The sequence below is a fragment of the Rhinolophus hipposideros genome, assembly GCF_964194185.1.
Source record: "Rhinolophus hipposideros genome assembly, chromosome: 2".
NCBI lineage: Eukaryota > Metazoa > Chordata > Mammalia > Chiroptera > Rhinolophidae > Rhinolophus > Rhinolophus hipposideros.
In genome coordinates this window covers 29,990,976-30,007,329 of record NC_138048.1, presented here as the reverse complement: position 1 = coordinate 30,007,329, position 16,354 = coordinate 29,990,976, and the positions used below count along the sequence as shown (strand labels likewise).

Here is a 16,354-nt window from a genome sequence, read left to right as displayed (position 1 = left end):
AGTGTTAAGAGAAGGGAATTATACTAATCCTCCAAAATACCTATTTGCAATATCTAAATGAAAACAACCTGTGATTTAGGAAGAGAAAAACAGGACTAATGGAGATTAAAAACAAAGAAAATTCTGAAGCTACATCAGAATACTCTCCTGAAGAATCCATGTGTTTTCCTCAGTCTATTAAGGTAGATTTTTGTACAAGATACAAAATGGATTTTGAGCAATAGGAGAAATTAACATAAATATTCTTAGTAAGATAAAACACATACACACACTTAAGGGTATACGGTGCCATGCCCTTGAAGTCTGTCTGAGAAAAGGCTGCCTGTTAAAAATATTTTCCGAGAACTTTAAGTTCCTTGAAATGTTCTACGGAAATGGTATTTATGACAAACCTACCTCCTCTGGGGAACATGAGATGTTATTACTGGCGAAGGCACAATTTTTTAAACCATCCAAAAATAATTACGAATTTATGCCAAATGACTAAACTTGCTTTATTATTACAATGATTAAGAGAATATTTGCTAATGTCTCATGATCGAGGCTCAAAGTAGCCATAAACCTACAGAAAATACTGTGACTAAACAGTAGATTGAAAGTGGTGGTTTTCTTTGCTTTTGACAGGCAGAATATTACAACACAAATTCACTGGAGAGGATGGTATGTACATGAGATACATGAGATAGGAAGTGTGGATGTATGTCATGGTGGTGAGAAACAGGATTTGGAGTAAAACCTATATTGACATTGTGGTTCTGCCAATTACCAGCAGGACCTTTGGCCAATTATTTAACTTCTCTGAGCCTCAGTTGCTTAGTTGTAAAATAAAGACAGTATCTGCTTGCTGCTATGACTGTTTCCAGGACTAGCATGGTACACGGCATATAATAATTCCTCAATAAATGGTAACTGTTATTCACAAACCGTTGAGAAGCTACGACTTACTATGTGTCTGTTGCTGACAGTTCCACCCTTACTCCCTAACATAGTACCTAGTTCCAAACTACAACAGGTGTTAGTTCAAAATTTAACAAATACTTACTGAATACCAATTAAGTACTAGGTATTGTTCTTAAGCTAGAAATATAGCATTGAATGACACCAATAATTGACCAGTTATTGAGTAGTACGCACGCACGCACGCACGCACGCACGCACGCCCCTACTTGCATGATGTTTACATTCTAGTGGGAGAGAGAGCCAGTGATCAAATAAGTAAAATACACTATGCCAGATGGCACTAGATGAGGGACAGTGTACAGAGGCTCCCTAGGGAGCAGCCAGCACAAAAGCCATCGCCCTGTTGTGTTGAAGGGACATGGCAGCTGGTGTGCCTGGAGCAGAGTGAGCAACGGTCAGAGGGGTCAGGGAGCGGAGGACGTACGGACAGAAAGTGCAGGAATGAACAAATGAATACTAAAGTTATGGCATGGGAAAAGAGGAAACCCTTGAGATTGGTACTCTGGGCTTTCAGGCATGTAGCCTGGTTAAGTGGAAAGAACAAATGCTTTGCAGTTAGTGAATTTTTATTCTGATTTGGTTATTTGCGCTGTTTGGTAATTATTTAACCATTTTAAATTTTAGTTTTTTGGTCCCTAACTGCATATGTAAAATGGGAATAATAAGGATTAAGTCAAATCAAGTGGCACAGAGTAGACCCTCAATACACAGTTTCTTTCTCTCTATACATTAAATCCCTCCCTGGGTAGCAGCTGGGACTTGGAGTCTACTCCAGCTCCAGGGCTATAATAACAATGGCCTTGCATGTTCTTTAATCTGCCTGGGCCTAAATTGCTCAACTAAGAAAATGCAGATGCTACTCACAGACTTTATAAAGGCAGATATACAACAAAATGCTGTTACAAAATTATAATCAGATAATATTATTATAGTTTATCTTAATATTAAAAGTTTCAAAACAGCAAAAGTGTATGACTTATATTCCTCTACCTTATTCGATAAATTATCCTATAAATTTAAATATTTTAGCATGAAGTTGTAAAGATTTATTTGGCAGTCATGCAGATTTTTATTCCCTTTTCTTGTGCCTTCTTAAGAACACTGATCTAATGGAAAGATTTCCAAGAAAATATTTAACTGCAAAAATCAAGATGATGAACAATGTTTATAGTGAGCTTTTTTTTCTTGTATAAAAAGGGAGAGAATAAGAATCTTTATATTTACTTGTTTACTCAAAAACACTCTGAAAGTACATATAAGAAACTAATATCAGTGGTTCTAAGTTGGAGGGAGAATGGGGCAGATGAAGAATGAGGTGGGAGGAAGATACTTTACAGTATACCTTTTTAAAAATATATTTTAAAATTTATATTTAGGAACCCCAATCTAAAATCCAAGACTGAAATTCAGATGTGTTTAAAGGGTTAAAAAAGAGCAAAATAAACTTTGTATAATTATACAACAAAAAAGTTAATTATTCAACAATATGAAAACCTCCAATGACCTGTGTCTCAGACAATTTGGGTATCCTTCAACCTATGACTAATTTTTTTGACATGCGCAAAAGACATTATAAAATATCCTCAATAGTCTTCTCCACATTTTTCATTACGGAAACCAAGCCCAGCCGTAGCACATACAGAAAAAGACTGTTCCCTCCAACTGTGCCACATCAGGCCACACCACCAGAGTCCCCAGGTAGACGTGTCTAGGAATATCTGATCCCAGCAGAGAAAATGCATGTTCACACTCAGGAAGAAGGACAGGGAAAAGAGGAGCGGAACATCAGGGAGGCTTTCGAAAGGTAACCTATTAGCACCCATTGTCATCTGGCATTTCACTGGCTAATGCACATTAAAGGCGTCATTCTTTTCCAGGAAGGGAGAAGAGCTATGGGGTAGATCTGTGAACAAAAGAAAAATGGAAAATACTGGCTGGTCCCAAATACACTTGAGAGCAGATCATGAAGAAGAGTAGTGAATGTCAGGACAATTAACACAAAAAGATCAAACAGAACTTTTCCAAAAAATTAACCATGCTCTAAAATAAAAATCACAAGAGGCAATTTTTGTCCCCAGATTTTATGCAATGTTGCGAGACCTTTTTTTGGTTGTCCTGGCTGAGCCGGGGGTACTGGGTTCTTCTGGCTTCAGTTGGTAGAGGCTAAGGGTGCAGCTAAACATCCTACACCGCACAGGAAGCCCCCATAACAGAATTCTTCAGCCCAAGTTGTCAATAGTGTCAGGCTAAGAAACCCTGGCCTAAAATGATCATCAGTATGGCTAACTACTGTGTCTCCCCAAAAAGAAGACCAGGTTTTATATTAATTCTTGCTCCAAAAGACGTATTAGGGCTTATGTTCAGGGATGCCATCCTGAAAAATCATGCTAGGGTTTATTTTCCTGTGAGGTCTTATTTTGGGGGAAACACGGCATGTACCTGGCTGAAAAGATGCTTGAGGGGCCCAAAGGCAGATCACAGTAACCAGATTACGTAGTTCTGTCTTTCATTCTAGTGTGAATTTGGACTCTCTCCCCCAGATGAGCCCTATGTCGCGTCAGCCTGTTGTGGTTGAGGAGCTCTTCTGTGTGGCCTCATCTTCAGTCCACTTTTCACCTTCTAATGATAACTGATATGTATTGTCCCAGGCAGTCTGCTAGGAACTTTTGTCTGGATTATTACTCTTAATCCTCAGAACAACACTGTATTATCCCCATTCTACAGATGAAGAAAGGAGGTCCTATGGCTTTGCTCAGTCACACTTGGTAGAAGTAGGAAAACCAAGATTCAACTATGAAAATAAAACTCCAGAAGCTGTATTTCTCCCCAACACTGTCCTGCCACCCGCAGTATCCCAGTGCCTCTTTCCACTTTGCTTCAGGGCCACGTGCACTGTGTATTGCCGCCTACCGCTAGGCAGTAGGGAGTAGGCTGCAGGGAGACGTCAGCCCTATCCTAAAGAAGGCTACTTTGGCGCAAACAGGTAAGACAGAAAAACACAGATGACAAGGAATACAAAATCAACTACAGAAAAGAAGCAAGAAGAAATGGAGAGATCAACAATGAAAGTGTTAGGAATCTGGGGGAAAGCCCAGTATCGCCATCATATCACCAACTGAAACTTAACGGCGGCTCTCCACACCTTGTAGAGGGCACGGTACTCTCAGGAATATGAGAGTGCGTACAAACACACACACACACACACACACACACACACATACACACGCATGTGCCAATCCGTGGCATCACATGCTTTTTGAATGCTGCTCCTTACAGAAGGACAAGGTGGCCAAGGGAAGGCATCATGGCTCCAGTAGGTCTACATAGGCCTTGAAGGGTCAGGGAGACGCCCACCTGAAACTTGCAGTCTGCCAAGGCCCTGAAATCTCAATCCAGTGAAAGACAGGCTAGGTTTTGTGTGTTTGTTGTGTGTGTGTGTAGCAGTAGCAGCAGCAGTAATCAAAATGGAAAGTCTGGAAAAGAAAAAAAATTGTTAAAATGTTGATCTGAGGACTCTTTTTCAAATAATTAAGAATCTCATAGCCAGGGCAAAAGAATGCAAAAAAAAAAAAAAAAGTGAGTAGGTTCTTCAGCATATAGTGTATTCACAGTAATTGATCTTTAAAAAGTTCCTTCTGGATAGCTCTATTATAGTCAAAGCAAGGCAAATAAATATCCATCTGGGTAGATATTTTTTTAACATGAAAAATTAAAATGTGGGTTGGGGAGGCACAAGCTTAGTGGTATTAATGAACATCCATCATCCAGTGGTTCTTTCTAAAAAGCTCCTTAAATGACAATACAGCACTGAAGAAGCGACAACACGTAATTCAGGCTGTAAGTAATTAGCCTGGTACAGATTTATACTTGCTGTTCTTATTTGTCATTTCCATGTTAATTTCCATTTTGTACCGCAGATTTCGACTGAGCACCTTTTCAAGTTTCTCCCTGGCCCTTTGCTCAAGGTGTGAAGAGTGTTTTTAGCCCAGATTCCATGGTCTCAAATTGAAAATATTCTCCATGTAGACTTACTCTTCAAGTTCTGTGCCTATAAGCGCACAGTCTGGTCTTTTTTGGATTCTGAAACCTCATCTTTCAGTTTTTCTTTCTAGGACCCTTTGTCTTAGTTATTTTGCTCTTTTTTCTACTTTAAAAAAAAAAGATTTGCCCCAATCCCGGTCCATAGTCTCAATTTAAGGATATCATAAACTCCTCTCCAGATCCTGTTTCTCTGCTACACGTTCCCAAGCTCCTTATAATTGATAGGACATTTGAGTATTTGTATCCTATTATTTCACTTCCCCTGATCCCTGTGCAGCCAAACAAGGTCGTTCAGATAATGAAAAGTCCTGATTCATGGTGCCCCATTTTTACCGTATATTCCTTTGACACCAGCTAAAGACTCCTCTGTCACTTCATGCCCTAATTCTTGTTTCATAATGAAGGAAAATAGTAACCCAGCTTGCTGGATCTGGACCCATTTATGGTGTCTCCAAATGATCTCAGTGATGATGACAGGATCTTCAGTAACAAGGACATAAAGCAGACACAGATGTACACTCAGACAGCTAGCAGATGCCAAAACAAGTGTTACCATTCTCCTATATCTTGCTGACCAAGTCAAATGAATTGAGCATTACATTATGAATATGGTATGCTGTAGCTGTAATTTTTTAAAAACCTTTGACTTGTGAGAAAAATAAAAGGAAGCAGCATACATAGAATAAAACAAAGACTGGTCATAACTACTTTTATGAGTGCTCCTAAAAATTAGATTAAACAATGAAAAGTCTCATTGAAAAAGCAAGGGAGTAGTGCGAGGAAACATAAATTACAGGCTCGATTACCAAGAACCGATCTCAGCCTAAGGAAACTTTCTAATAAATTCCACGTAATTACTTTGCAAACTTCTTAGAACTCTGGTTATTTAACCAAGAACATAGCTACTCCCAATGCAACAATTAAAACTATGTATTAGATAAGAATTGTTAAAATATATAGTGGGATATAATCATAATCAGACAATCAAAGCCTAGCCTTGGAAACAGATATAAAATTGAATAAAGCAGTGTTACATATGTAATTTTCTGCTTAGTAATTTACATGTAAATCGGGAAGAAAAAGTCATGTGTTAAATTAGTTCTGGAGGAGTGAAAGTAAACAGAGGAACTGAGCCCCATCAAAGTGAACTTAGATACTTAGGACGAAAACGAGAGAAACACTATTTTCATATATCTTAAGAAAAGACCAAATAGGATTTGGTATCATCACTACTTGGTTGTTGATGGGAAATTATTATAAATTATGACCAGAATAATCTATGGTAGCACACAAGCAAGTTTTGACAGCAACAGGCAAACTGCCAAATAAAAGCACAGTACCTCGCATATACAGTCGGTGCTCACTGAACCTGCCTCATACAGATCTGAGATGAAAGAAATGTCCCCTGACCTGCACAGCACCGTGGGCGCTCCCATTTAAACACCAGGCAACTCAGTGGGTCCCATGCCCTTATTTCAAGTTGTGGTTTCAAACAAAACACAGTATCTTATGGAGACAGGTGCGACGTTTAGGATTTTTCTAAGGATTGGGAGAGACGTATTTGAAAGCAGAGACTCTTCCATCTAGGTGGGGAGCAAACAACTCGTTTTATGAATGCTGGAAACACTGAAGCAGTGACCAGCCAGTCAATCTGGGGACTTCATCAGGATGAAGCAACGGGCTCGCTCAGTAACAGCTTGAAGAAGGTGATGGCCTAAACCAGAGGCTTTTCCAGAGAAAGACACATTGACTATTTCTGCTTTAACTGTCTACCCGTGAGCATAACGGTTCTCAAAGTATGGTCCCTTTTAGGAAGTCTGCAAAGTCAAAGCTGTTTTCTTAATTAACACTCTTTTTTATTCTCATTCTCTCACAAGTGTACAAGGAGTTTTCCAGGGGCTACATGACGTGTAGTGACATCATCTCTCTGACAGCTGATGGAATATATAAAACAGATTTGAAAATCCAGCTGTCTTCAATTAAGCCAGACATTAGAGTTAGCAGAAATACTGTGTTTCCCCGAAAATAAGACCTAGGCGGATAATCAGCTCTAATGCATCTTTTGGAGCACAAATTAATAAGACCCAATCTTATTTTACTATAAGACGGAGTCTTATATAATACAATGTAATATAATATAATATAATATAACGTAATATAATATAACATAATACAATATAATATAATACTGGGTGTTATATTAATTTTTGCTCCAAAAGATACATTAGAGCTGATTGTCCAGCTGGGTCTTATTTTCGGGGAAACGGTATAAAACAATGTAACTCTTCCCACTGTTTTTGGTTTGAAAAAGTTATTTTTCATATTTTCGGGGAAACGGTATAAAACAATGTAACTCTTCCCACTGTTTTTGGTTTGAAAAAGATATTTTTCATAAAAACATGTTATTTCTATAAACATATAGCAGGTTTCTTATTTTTAATGAGTACATGAATATTTTAAAACTATCTTAGTCTAATTCCTAATACAGTAAATATTGATAGATATAACCCACAAATCAAAAGCTCTTTAGAGCCCTCAATAATTGTTAGAGTGTAAGGGAGTCACAAGACCAAAAAGTGTGAGAACTGCTCTGGAGCCTATGCTAAAAAGGACACTGGAGCTATCAGCTCATTCTTTCCCAACAGCCTACAAACTCAGAAAAGGAAACCCTCCCTTGTTCATCTCAGTATAGCCCCAGTACTCAGTATAGTCCTTTGTTGTTTGCAAATTAAATGAACAAAAGTCTTGCCACATTCATAACATCAAAACTTTAAATTCAAGATCCACATAGTGAATACAGTGGAATATTTGTCTCCTAAAAATAACAGATGAGAAGCTAAGCTGACTCACGCTGTTCCCTACTTACAGGTTGATTTCTACAGCTAACAGAAACAACGCAGTGCCATTAATGGCTTGTGGATTGGTTTTATTGCTTGATAATCACCCTAAGTTTATATGGGCCAGCTGGAAAAGAATCTGGAAAAGTAGGAACATAATTGATGCATTAGGGTGGTCATATTATAGGTGAATATTTCCTTTTCAGTGTCACTTGCTCTTGATGTAAATAATGTTGCTTGTGTAGCAACAATATTTGTCCAGTAGACTTCTGGACTCTAAGGAAAAAAATAAAAGAACCTCTCTTTTGTTTACAGAGATGAAACTAGCAAAGGAGATTGAGGGGCTAGGATGTAGACATTTACCACCCATCTCTCTTCTTAAACAAGCAAGCACATTCAGTTCTAATGTAAGGATCCGATAAGAGACAGAGATTCTTCCTAGAGGCCAAGAGCATATACTTGGAGAATACCAACAGGAAAACCACTTACATCTCCTTTTCTTAAATACCTACAACCATGCATATGATAAACATTAGAGCATCTTCTTTAAAAGATAAATAAAGTTAGAACAATACTACAATATTTTCCACAGGAAAGTATATTTGTTCATTCATTCAAAAAATATTCATTTGGTGCGCTCTCCATGTAAGGGCTTTGTGGCATGCACTATAGAAGACAAATGAATTAGACATGTGTTCTATTCTTAGGAAGCTTATATTTTAGTAGGGTTGATTGCAATGTACATAAATAAGATAAAATCAAAAGTGGTGAGAATTATAAATTATGGGTACGACTGGCATAGCATTTAGACACAACATATGTTTCATATGTGTATTATATGATGCATATTACTGACACTCAGTGTCTCGTACAGAAGAGATAAAATATAGTCACACATGTGTGCTGACATATGTGTGTGTAAATAAAAACTGAAAAGACCCTCTGAATGTATAATTTGTAAGAACCAGCATTATGGTTAGTACCAAAGAACATTCAAGATGACAGATGTGATTTTTGAAAAAACAAGAAACTGGTATTGCACATAATAATAGTGACAAACCACAGTAAGTTAAAACAGTTCTGAGCCATAATAGAAACTCTATAAAGAAACACTGTAATAAGACACTGCTTTAAGCCAGTTTGGATTGAACTACCTCACATTTGTGTCCATAAAAACAGCTTCCACAACCTGTTTTTATTGGACAGGATTCAGTGAATGTTCTTATAATCCTGTGGTGTCAGTACTAAAACATGAATATGAGTTCTCCAAGACAGTAGTCTTCGAACTGGAGTACACATACCCCTGAGGGTACACAAAGACTTTCCAGGGGGTACAAACATTGGAGAGCTTTAAGGGAATCAATGTCTACGTCTGCAATTGACATACTTATGCTTTCAAAACTAATCTGCCAGAAAAGTACTTGTTCTCTATGAGTTCTCCCTTTCCAACAACCCTTTCAAAATAGTCTTATTAATTAAAGTCTTACCATATGCATTTTCATGGGTTGGAAACCTCTCTGAAGCACAGACATAAGGACAATGATAGAAAGACTCCTGAAAGTTCCATGAGAAGAGAGCAGCAGCAGCCTTAGAATCATCACTGGATAGAACCATGCCTGTTACTTCATCTGAGGACCACTCAGGGCCTCATCTCTTTTAGAACTGAAATGGTTGCCAGAGGGATGTGTATTTTCACATTTTCTTAAGTTGAAAACCGAAGTCAGACTTTTCCTGAATATCTGATTGACTGACTGACTTGCCGATGATGACTTTTAGATTATATGGCGGATGTGAATATGCATCGCTTGAAAGTATTTAACCTTGAATAAAAAATTCTAGATGCCAGCTTTAAAATGTATGAAGGGGTACTTAGTTTTTAAAAATTCTTTTAGAACAAGTATTGTAAGAGAAATTTAAAAAACAGTCCCATTTATTATACAATAGCATTAAAAAGAATAAAATTCCTAGAGACAAATTTAACCAAGGAGGTAAACAATGTGTACAGTAAAAACTATAAGACATTGATAAAGTAAACTGAAGAAGACACAAATAAAGGGAAAGTATTCTGTGTTCATGGATTGCAAGAATTAATATTGTTAAAAATGTCCATACTATCTAAAATGATCTACAGATTCAATGCAATCCCTATCAAAATTCCAATATTTTTCACAGAAATAAAAAACACAATCCTAAAATGTATATAGAACCACAAAAGACCCCGAATAGCCAAAGCAATCTTGAGAAAGAAGAACAAAGCTGGAAGCATTACATGTCCTAATTTCAAACCACAGTACAAAGCTATAGTAATCAAAATAGTATGGTATTGGCATAAAAACAGACACATACACCACTGGAACAGAACAGAGAGCCCAGAAATAAATCCATTCATACGTGATAAATTAATTTTCAATAAAGAAGCCAAGAATATATAACAAGGAAAGAACAGTCTCTTCAATAAATGGGACTGGGAAAACTGGTTATTCACATGCAAAAGAATGAAACTGGACTTACGTCATAAGTGATATACGATGAAACTAAACTCAAGTGGATTAAAGATTTGAATATAAGACCTGAAACTGTAAAACTTCTAGAAGAAAACATAGGGGATAAGCTCCTCGACATTGGTCTTGACAATTTTTTTTTGGATTTGACACCAAACGCAAAGGCAACAAACACAAAAATAAACAAGTGGGACTGCATCAAAATAAAAAGCTTCTGCACAGCACAGGAAACTGTCAACAAAATGAAAAGGTACCTACAGAATTGGAGAAAATATTTGCAAATCACCTATCTGATAAGGAGTTAATATCCAAAATATACTAGAAATTCACAACTCAATAGCAAAAAAACAAATAACCCAATGAAAAATGGGCAAAGGACCTAAATAGACATTTTTCCAAAGAAGACATACAAATGGCTAACAAGTACATGAAAAGGTACTCAACATCATTAATCATCAGGGAAATGCAAATCAAAATCACAATGCAATATCACTCACACCTGTTGAAATGTCTATTATCAAAAAGGTAAGCGATAACAAATGCTAGCGAGGATGTAGAGAAAAGGGCACTCTTGTCCACTCCTGATGGGAATGTAAACTGGTATATCACTATGGAAAACAGTATGAAGGTCCCTCAAGAAATTAAAAATAGAACTACCAAATGATCTAGCAATCCCACTTCTGGGTATGTATCCAAAGGAAATGAAATCACTATCTTGAAGAAATATCTGTACTTCCATTTTCACTGTACCGTTAGTGACAATACCCAAGGTATAGACACTTAAGTTGTATCTGGCAACAGATGAATGGATAAAGAAAATGTACATATGTATATACGTATGTACATATATATATATATATATGTATATATATACATATGTACGTGTGTATATATGTATATATACATATATAATATTATTCAGACATTGAAAATGAAAAAGGAAATCCTGCCATTTGCAACATGGATGAACCTAGAGGACATTAATGCTAAGTGAAATAAGATAGGAAGAGAAAGACAAATATGTACTACATGGTATCACTTATATGTGGAATCAAAAAAAAAAGTTTAACTCATAGAAACAGAGAGTAGAATGGTGGTTGCCAGAGGCTGGGGTGGGGTGGGGAAAATAGGGAGAAGCTGGTAAAAGGATAATTATAAGATGAATAAAGTCTGAGGATCTAATGTATAATATGTGACTACAGTTGACATTACTATATGATATAACTGAAATTTGTGTTCTCACACACACACAAAAAGGTGAATTTACGAGGTGATGGATGTGTTACCTTGGAATCCTTTCACAATTTTTATGTATATCAAATGATCATGTTGTACACTTTAAATATCTTACAATTTTATTTTAAGATCACACCTCAATAAGCTACATTAAAAAGTGGATAATGTGCTAAAAGGAAGTGCTATTATTACTCTTTATATGAGCAAACTAGTTGTACATATTAAAATTATTTTAGGAGCTGTAAGAGCAAACATTTGAAAACCACTGCTCTGTGAGATAAACGAAAAAGAAGGCAAGCACAATGATGAGAATTTTTCTCTAAGGTGACAGTTTCTCTACAGAGAGTATCCTTGAGAAGGACACTTTGTATGTGGACTAGGTCCATGCAGTAGTTTGTGTTCCCTGTTGGACGGGCAGTGTGGATGCAGAAACAGCACAGGCTCTGCCCCTTCCTGACCTTTCTGAGCGACAATTTTCGTAACTGTAAAACAGAGACAATAATCCAAATCCCTATAAGGTTACCATGAGAATTAGACCCAACAGATGTGTATTGGCTTAGCTCACTGCTTGCAACACATCATTGACACAAAATAAAGAATGGTAGCTATTATATAGTCTCCTATATTTTAGTCTCTGGGCTAGGGTAAGGAAAATCACAAACTGGAACTAAAATTACTTACTGACTTTTTTAGGTGAAAATTTAGCTACTGACTGACGACCTATGATATGCATATTCAGTCATTTTTTCCAGTAATGTGGATGGATATTAGCTCATTTAGTCAGGTTCTCCAAACTGATGTTCCCTGTGAAAAAATGGACAGCCCTGTAGGTCAGGAACATAGGCTCCGTCCAGAGACTGGGGTATAATTAACAAAGAACAATTGGCTGAGTTAATATTCAGCCAGAACCTTTCCAGAAAACATCTGACATGTAAACAGGAAAGCCTGCTACCTAGTCAATCCTGGCATCATTAGCTTGTTATATTGCAAAATTTGAGGGCCATCCCCACCTACTGAACTGGAATCTGCACTTTAACAAGATTCACAGGTGATTCAAATGTACCTTAACTGTGAACAAGCACTGGTAAAGAACAAGCCCTTCACAGGGAAGATACAATCACCAGGTGTATATGTAACTCCGGTGGGAACTTTCTGTTGCACCTGTTTAATTAAAACTGAGTGAGGCAGGACCATGCAGAGTCTAACTTTAATGACTCACATATACATATGTCACATATACATAAACACACACATGCATAGATCAGTAGTTCTCACCTGGGGGCAATCCCCACCAAGACATTGGGCAATGTCTGAAGACAGTTTTAGTTGTTATAATTGGGCAGAGGAGGGTTGCTTCTGGCATCTAGTGTAGAGACCAAGGACGCTGCTAAACATCTTACAATACACGGGACAGCCCCCACAACAAAGAATTATTTGGCCCCAAATGTCAATAGTGCTAAAGTTGGAGAAATCTTAGCATAAATTATATAAACATCCCTACGTAAAAGCATATTAATGGGAACTACTTATGGAAAAAGGAATAATAATTTGACTACACAGCTCTGAGGGGATGAATTTCTTATCTGGACATTCTGCATCTCAAGGGTCAATACTGCTTTCAAGATTATGCATACCTGCTTAAAAGCTCACAAAATCATAATCTGCTTTTGCTTGCAAACCCAGAGTCAGTGATAACCTGTATTAGCATAAAAAGTCAGCCAGCATCAATGCCTAAAACCTGTTAATATGCAAAGAAAAATAATGGAGACAGAAAATAAAGTTACCGTTTCGTTTAAAAACCAATCCTCCTGAAGAAGGAAGTGGACTGAGGAACCTTAACTCCACACCCTCCTTGCCCAAAAGACACCAATAGTCCAAACCTTCATTGTACAATCCCTTGTCTGCAATTTTGAAAACCTAAAAACTATACAAAATGTTTGCGAAATTGTGGCAGCAAAACTTCTTATCAGAACTCGTTCAGTAGCAAAACCTGAATAGATTCAAGGCTATTTATTATCTTAATTATCCCACATAATGTGACTATTTACATGGCTCTGCAGAAATATTCAGAGGTTTGCTTAGGAGGTGGTGCCACAGGCCTTCCTGCTGCTGTTATGTAATGTATGGTGCATGCTCCTTACTGCCTTTCTAAAATTTGAAAACTTTAGAATTTTCAAAAAAGCTTTAAAAGTTTTGGACAATGACTGTGGACCTCAAATGACTAAATTACAGTCAACAAGGAGCAAATATTTGCCGAAAGCATTCAGCATATATATGAAAGAAAAAAGTACACCTAGTCAAATATGTGTGCACATGTGTATGTACACAGACACTTACATATGCACGCACATACGTATCCACATCCCTCCGTCAGTAATTAGCAGTGTGACCATTAGCTTCCTTGTTTAGGACACTGTATACAACAGGCCAGGTTTGCAGCTTCAAATTCTATAAAGAACAGCTAACTTTACAAAGAAACACCTTTCTGTAAGACTAGACTAACCTCAAACTTCAACCTTCAAATGCTCCTGGATACATAGCAAGAAATAGTGAATGATTTGGGGTAAGCCCGTTCACCGTATCAGAAAGGCTAATTGCAATTCAGTAGCATAACCAGTCTCAGTCTCTCTGTCTCTGTCTCTGTCTCTGTCTCTCATATAACGAAACCCCACAATGTGTAAGAGCATTACAAGTACCCAACTGGCTCTAAAAGTTACAGCACTGCGTGCCTGCCCTAACCTCAGGACTTGATGGCTGAGGGTATAACTGCGTATAAATTATTTCCCTCCGTGACAGGCTTTACCTGACTAGCTTGCTGACTGTCATCTTCTGTGCTCAATGGACTGGTCCAGGGAAATAGCAGGTTGTTGGGAAACCAGTAGTAAGAAAATATGTATTCAAATCGTCATTTGTATGTGCCTACCTTGTAAAATGGGGTTTGGGAACATGGGGATGCCAGCCAATTTCCAGAAACCATAGAAAGATACATGAGCTTGTATCATACTGAAAAAGATGCATCGTGCTTACTACTGAAAACACAACACAATGAAAACAATTTAAACTTATTTAAACTTCTTCAAAATCCATTTTGCCCATTATGGTACTGCCAAGATTTCACTAAGGACCATTCAATTTTAATGGTCTTTTCATTACACTGCAAAACAATCTTCCCTCCTTTATATCCTAAGAAAACACATCTCCTCATGAAAATGAAATAACATATGGTATTATTTAATAAGTTGAAAAGAAATCCTGAAAAGTTTTTGTGAAATTGCTCTCTAATAAAACTCTAAGAACTGTGATGTAGAGAGGGGAAATATTTCACTGCGGTTATGTTCAGCGCATTGTTAAATGTGATTCTAATGCTAAGGTGGGAGGAAGAAGTACTTCGCCAAAGTCTCTGTAACTATTTCCTCACCACAGCAGTTTACTCATGGACTCTGCCACTGGGTGGTGAGGTCCCACGACCATCCAGGAAGGGACCGCCATGTTTCTCTTAGGCTCCCAGCTGTCTCAAGTAGGGAGTGGGCCAGGGCTGGAAGCCACGGGCAAGCCTCTGGCCAAGACAGTGGATGAGATCATCATCACCCCACCCCAGCTTCCAGCCCAGCTCCTTCAGAACTGCACAGGCCCCAGTCCTCACACCAGCCTCCCATCAGGTTCTCAAAACAGGAAAAACTAAAAGCGGATCCTCGCCACAAAAAAGTTGGGGAATTCTTACATTATACAATTATTTTCAACATGTTCCTCTTGTATAGTGTAATTACAGGAGAGCAGATTAGGATCTCAAAAAAAAACAAAAACCCACACTATTTCCAAGAAGAATGCCCCAAATTAATTTCCTTTAAAAATGTCCTCTCAAACCCTTAAACAGCTTTCAAAAAGAAAGTTCTGTGGCAAGGATTAAAGACATGCATTGGATAATTAACTTATTCCTAACAGAAAAGCTATATTAAAATACTATGAATTCTTCATGCTTGACTGGAAAACAAATATTTATAACTTTTCATCTATGACAAGTACTTTAATTCACTTCTTCAGGGATTCCATCCTATTTTAGCTTCTGTGTAACAATACTGCAAAGCTGTACTTACATCCTCTATAATCAGCCCATTCCCATGTGATTAAGAATGCCACAGATTTAAAACTATGACCTCACGATGGAGGAAAAAAGTGTGTGGAAGAGATAGTTTATATTGCATGTAAAATGCTCTTCTGTTATGCCAACAAATTTAAAATGTAAAAGAAAAAAAATAACACGTTACGAGTCATCTTTAAGAGGGAATTAGTACGTTCCTGATAGTAGTTTTCCTCCATCGTTTCTAGCATCTGACTTTCATCAATAAGCTCTTTTCTATCAAACTCTGTGCTCTTCCCATATGTTATAAAAACTCTAAACCCCTTCAGATGCCCCTCAATTCTCCCCTCATTCAACTACTGTCCACTGTGGGGATAAAGATATGTGAGATGTGATTCCTGGCACAATGTCCTGCTAGTGTAATCCAAGTGTCAATCAGCAGAGAGGTCCATCAGTGAAGTGCATAACTTCTAAGCAATGTGAATAAAATTTTATTTTAACTAAGAATCAGGAAGTTGAGTACCAAGCATTAATGTACACATATTGTAATGGTTCAAGCAAACCATTTGATAGATATAATAACCACATTAATAAAAAAGAACAACAGCAACAACTAACACTTATCAGATGTTTACTATGTGCCAGCACTGTGACAATCTTAGACGAATTATCTCATTTAGTTTTCACAAATGCCCCCTGAG

At 37.5% G+C, this 16,354-nt stretch overlaps 2 protein-coding genes across 4 annotated transcripts in view; one reads left to right on the top strand and one right to left on the bottom strand.

Moving 5' to 3' along the window:
• CMSS1 (cms1 ribosomal small subunit homolog) overlaps positions 1-16,354 on the bottom strand; it is a 339,619-nt gene that overhangs the window by 293,517 nt on the left and 29,748 nt on the right. The gene's annotated exons all lie outside the window — the stretch shown is intronic.
• FILIP1L (filamin A interacting protein 1 like) overlaps positions 1-16,354 on the top strand; it is a 264,654-nt gene that overhangs the window by 226,540 nt on the left and 21,760 nt on the right. The window lies entirely within an intron of this gene.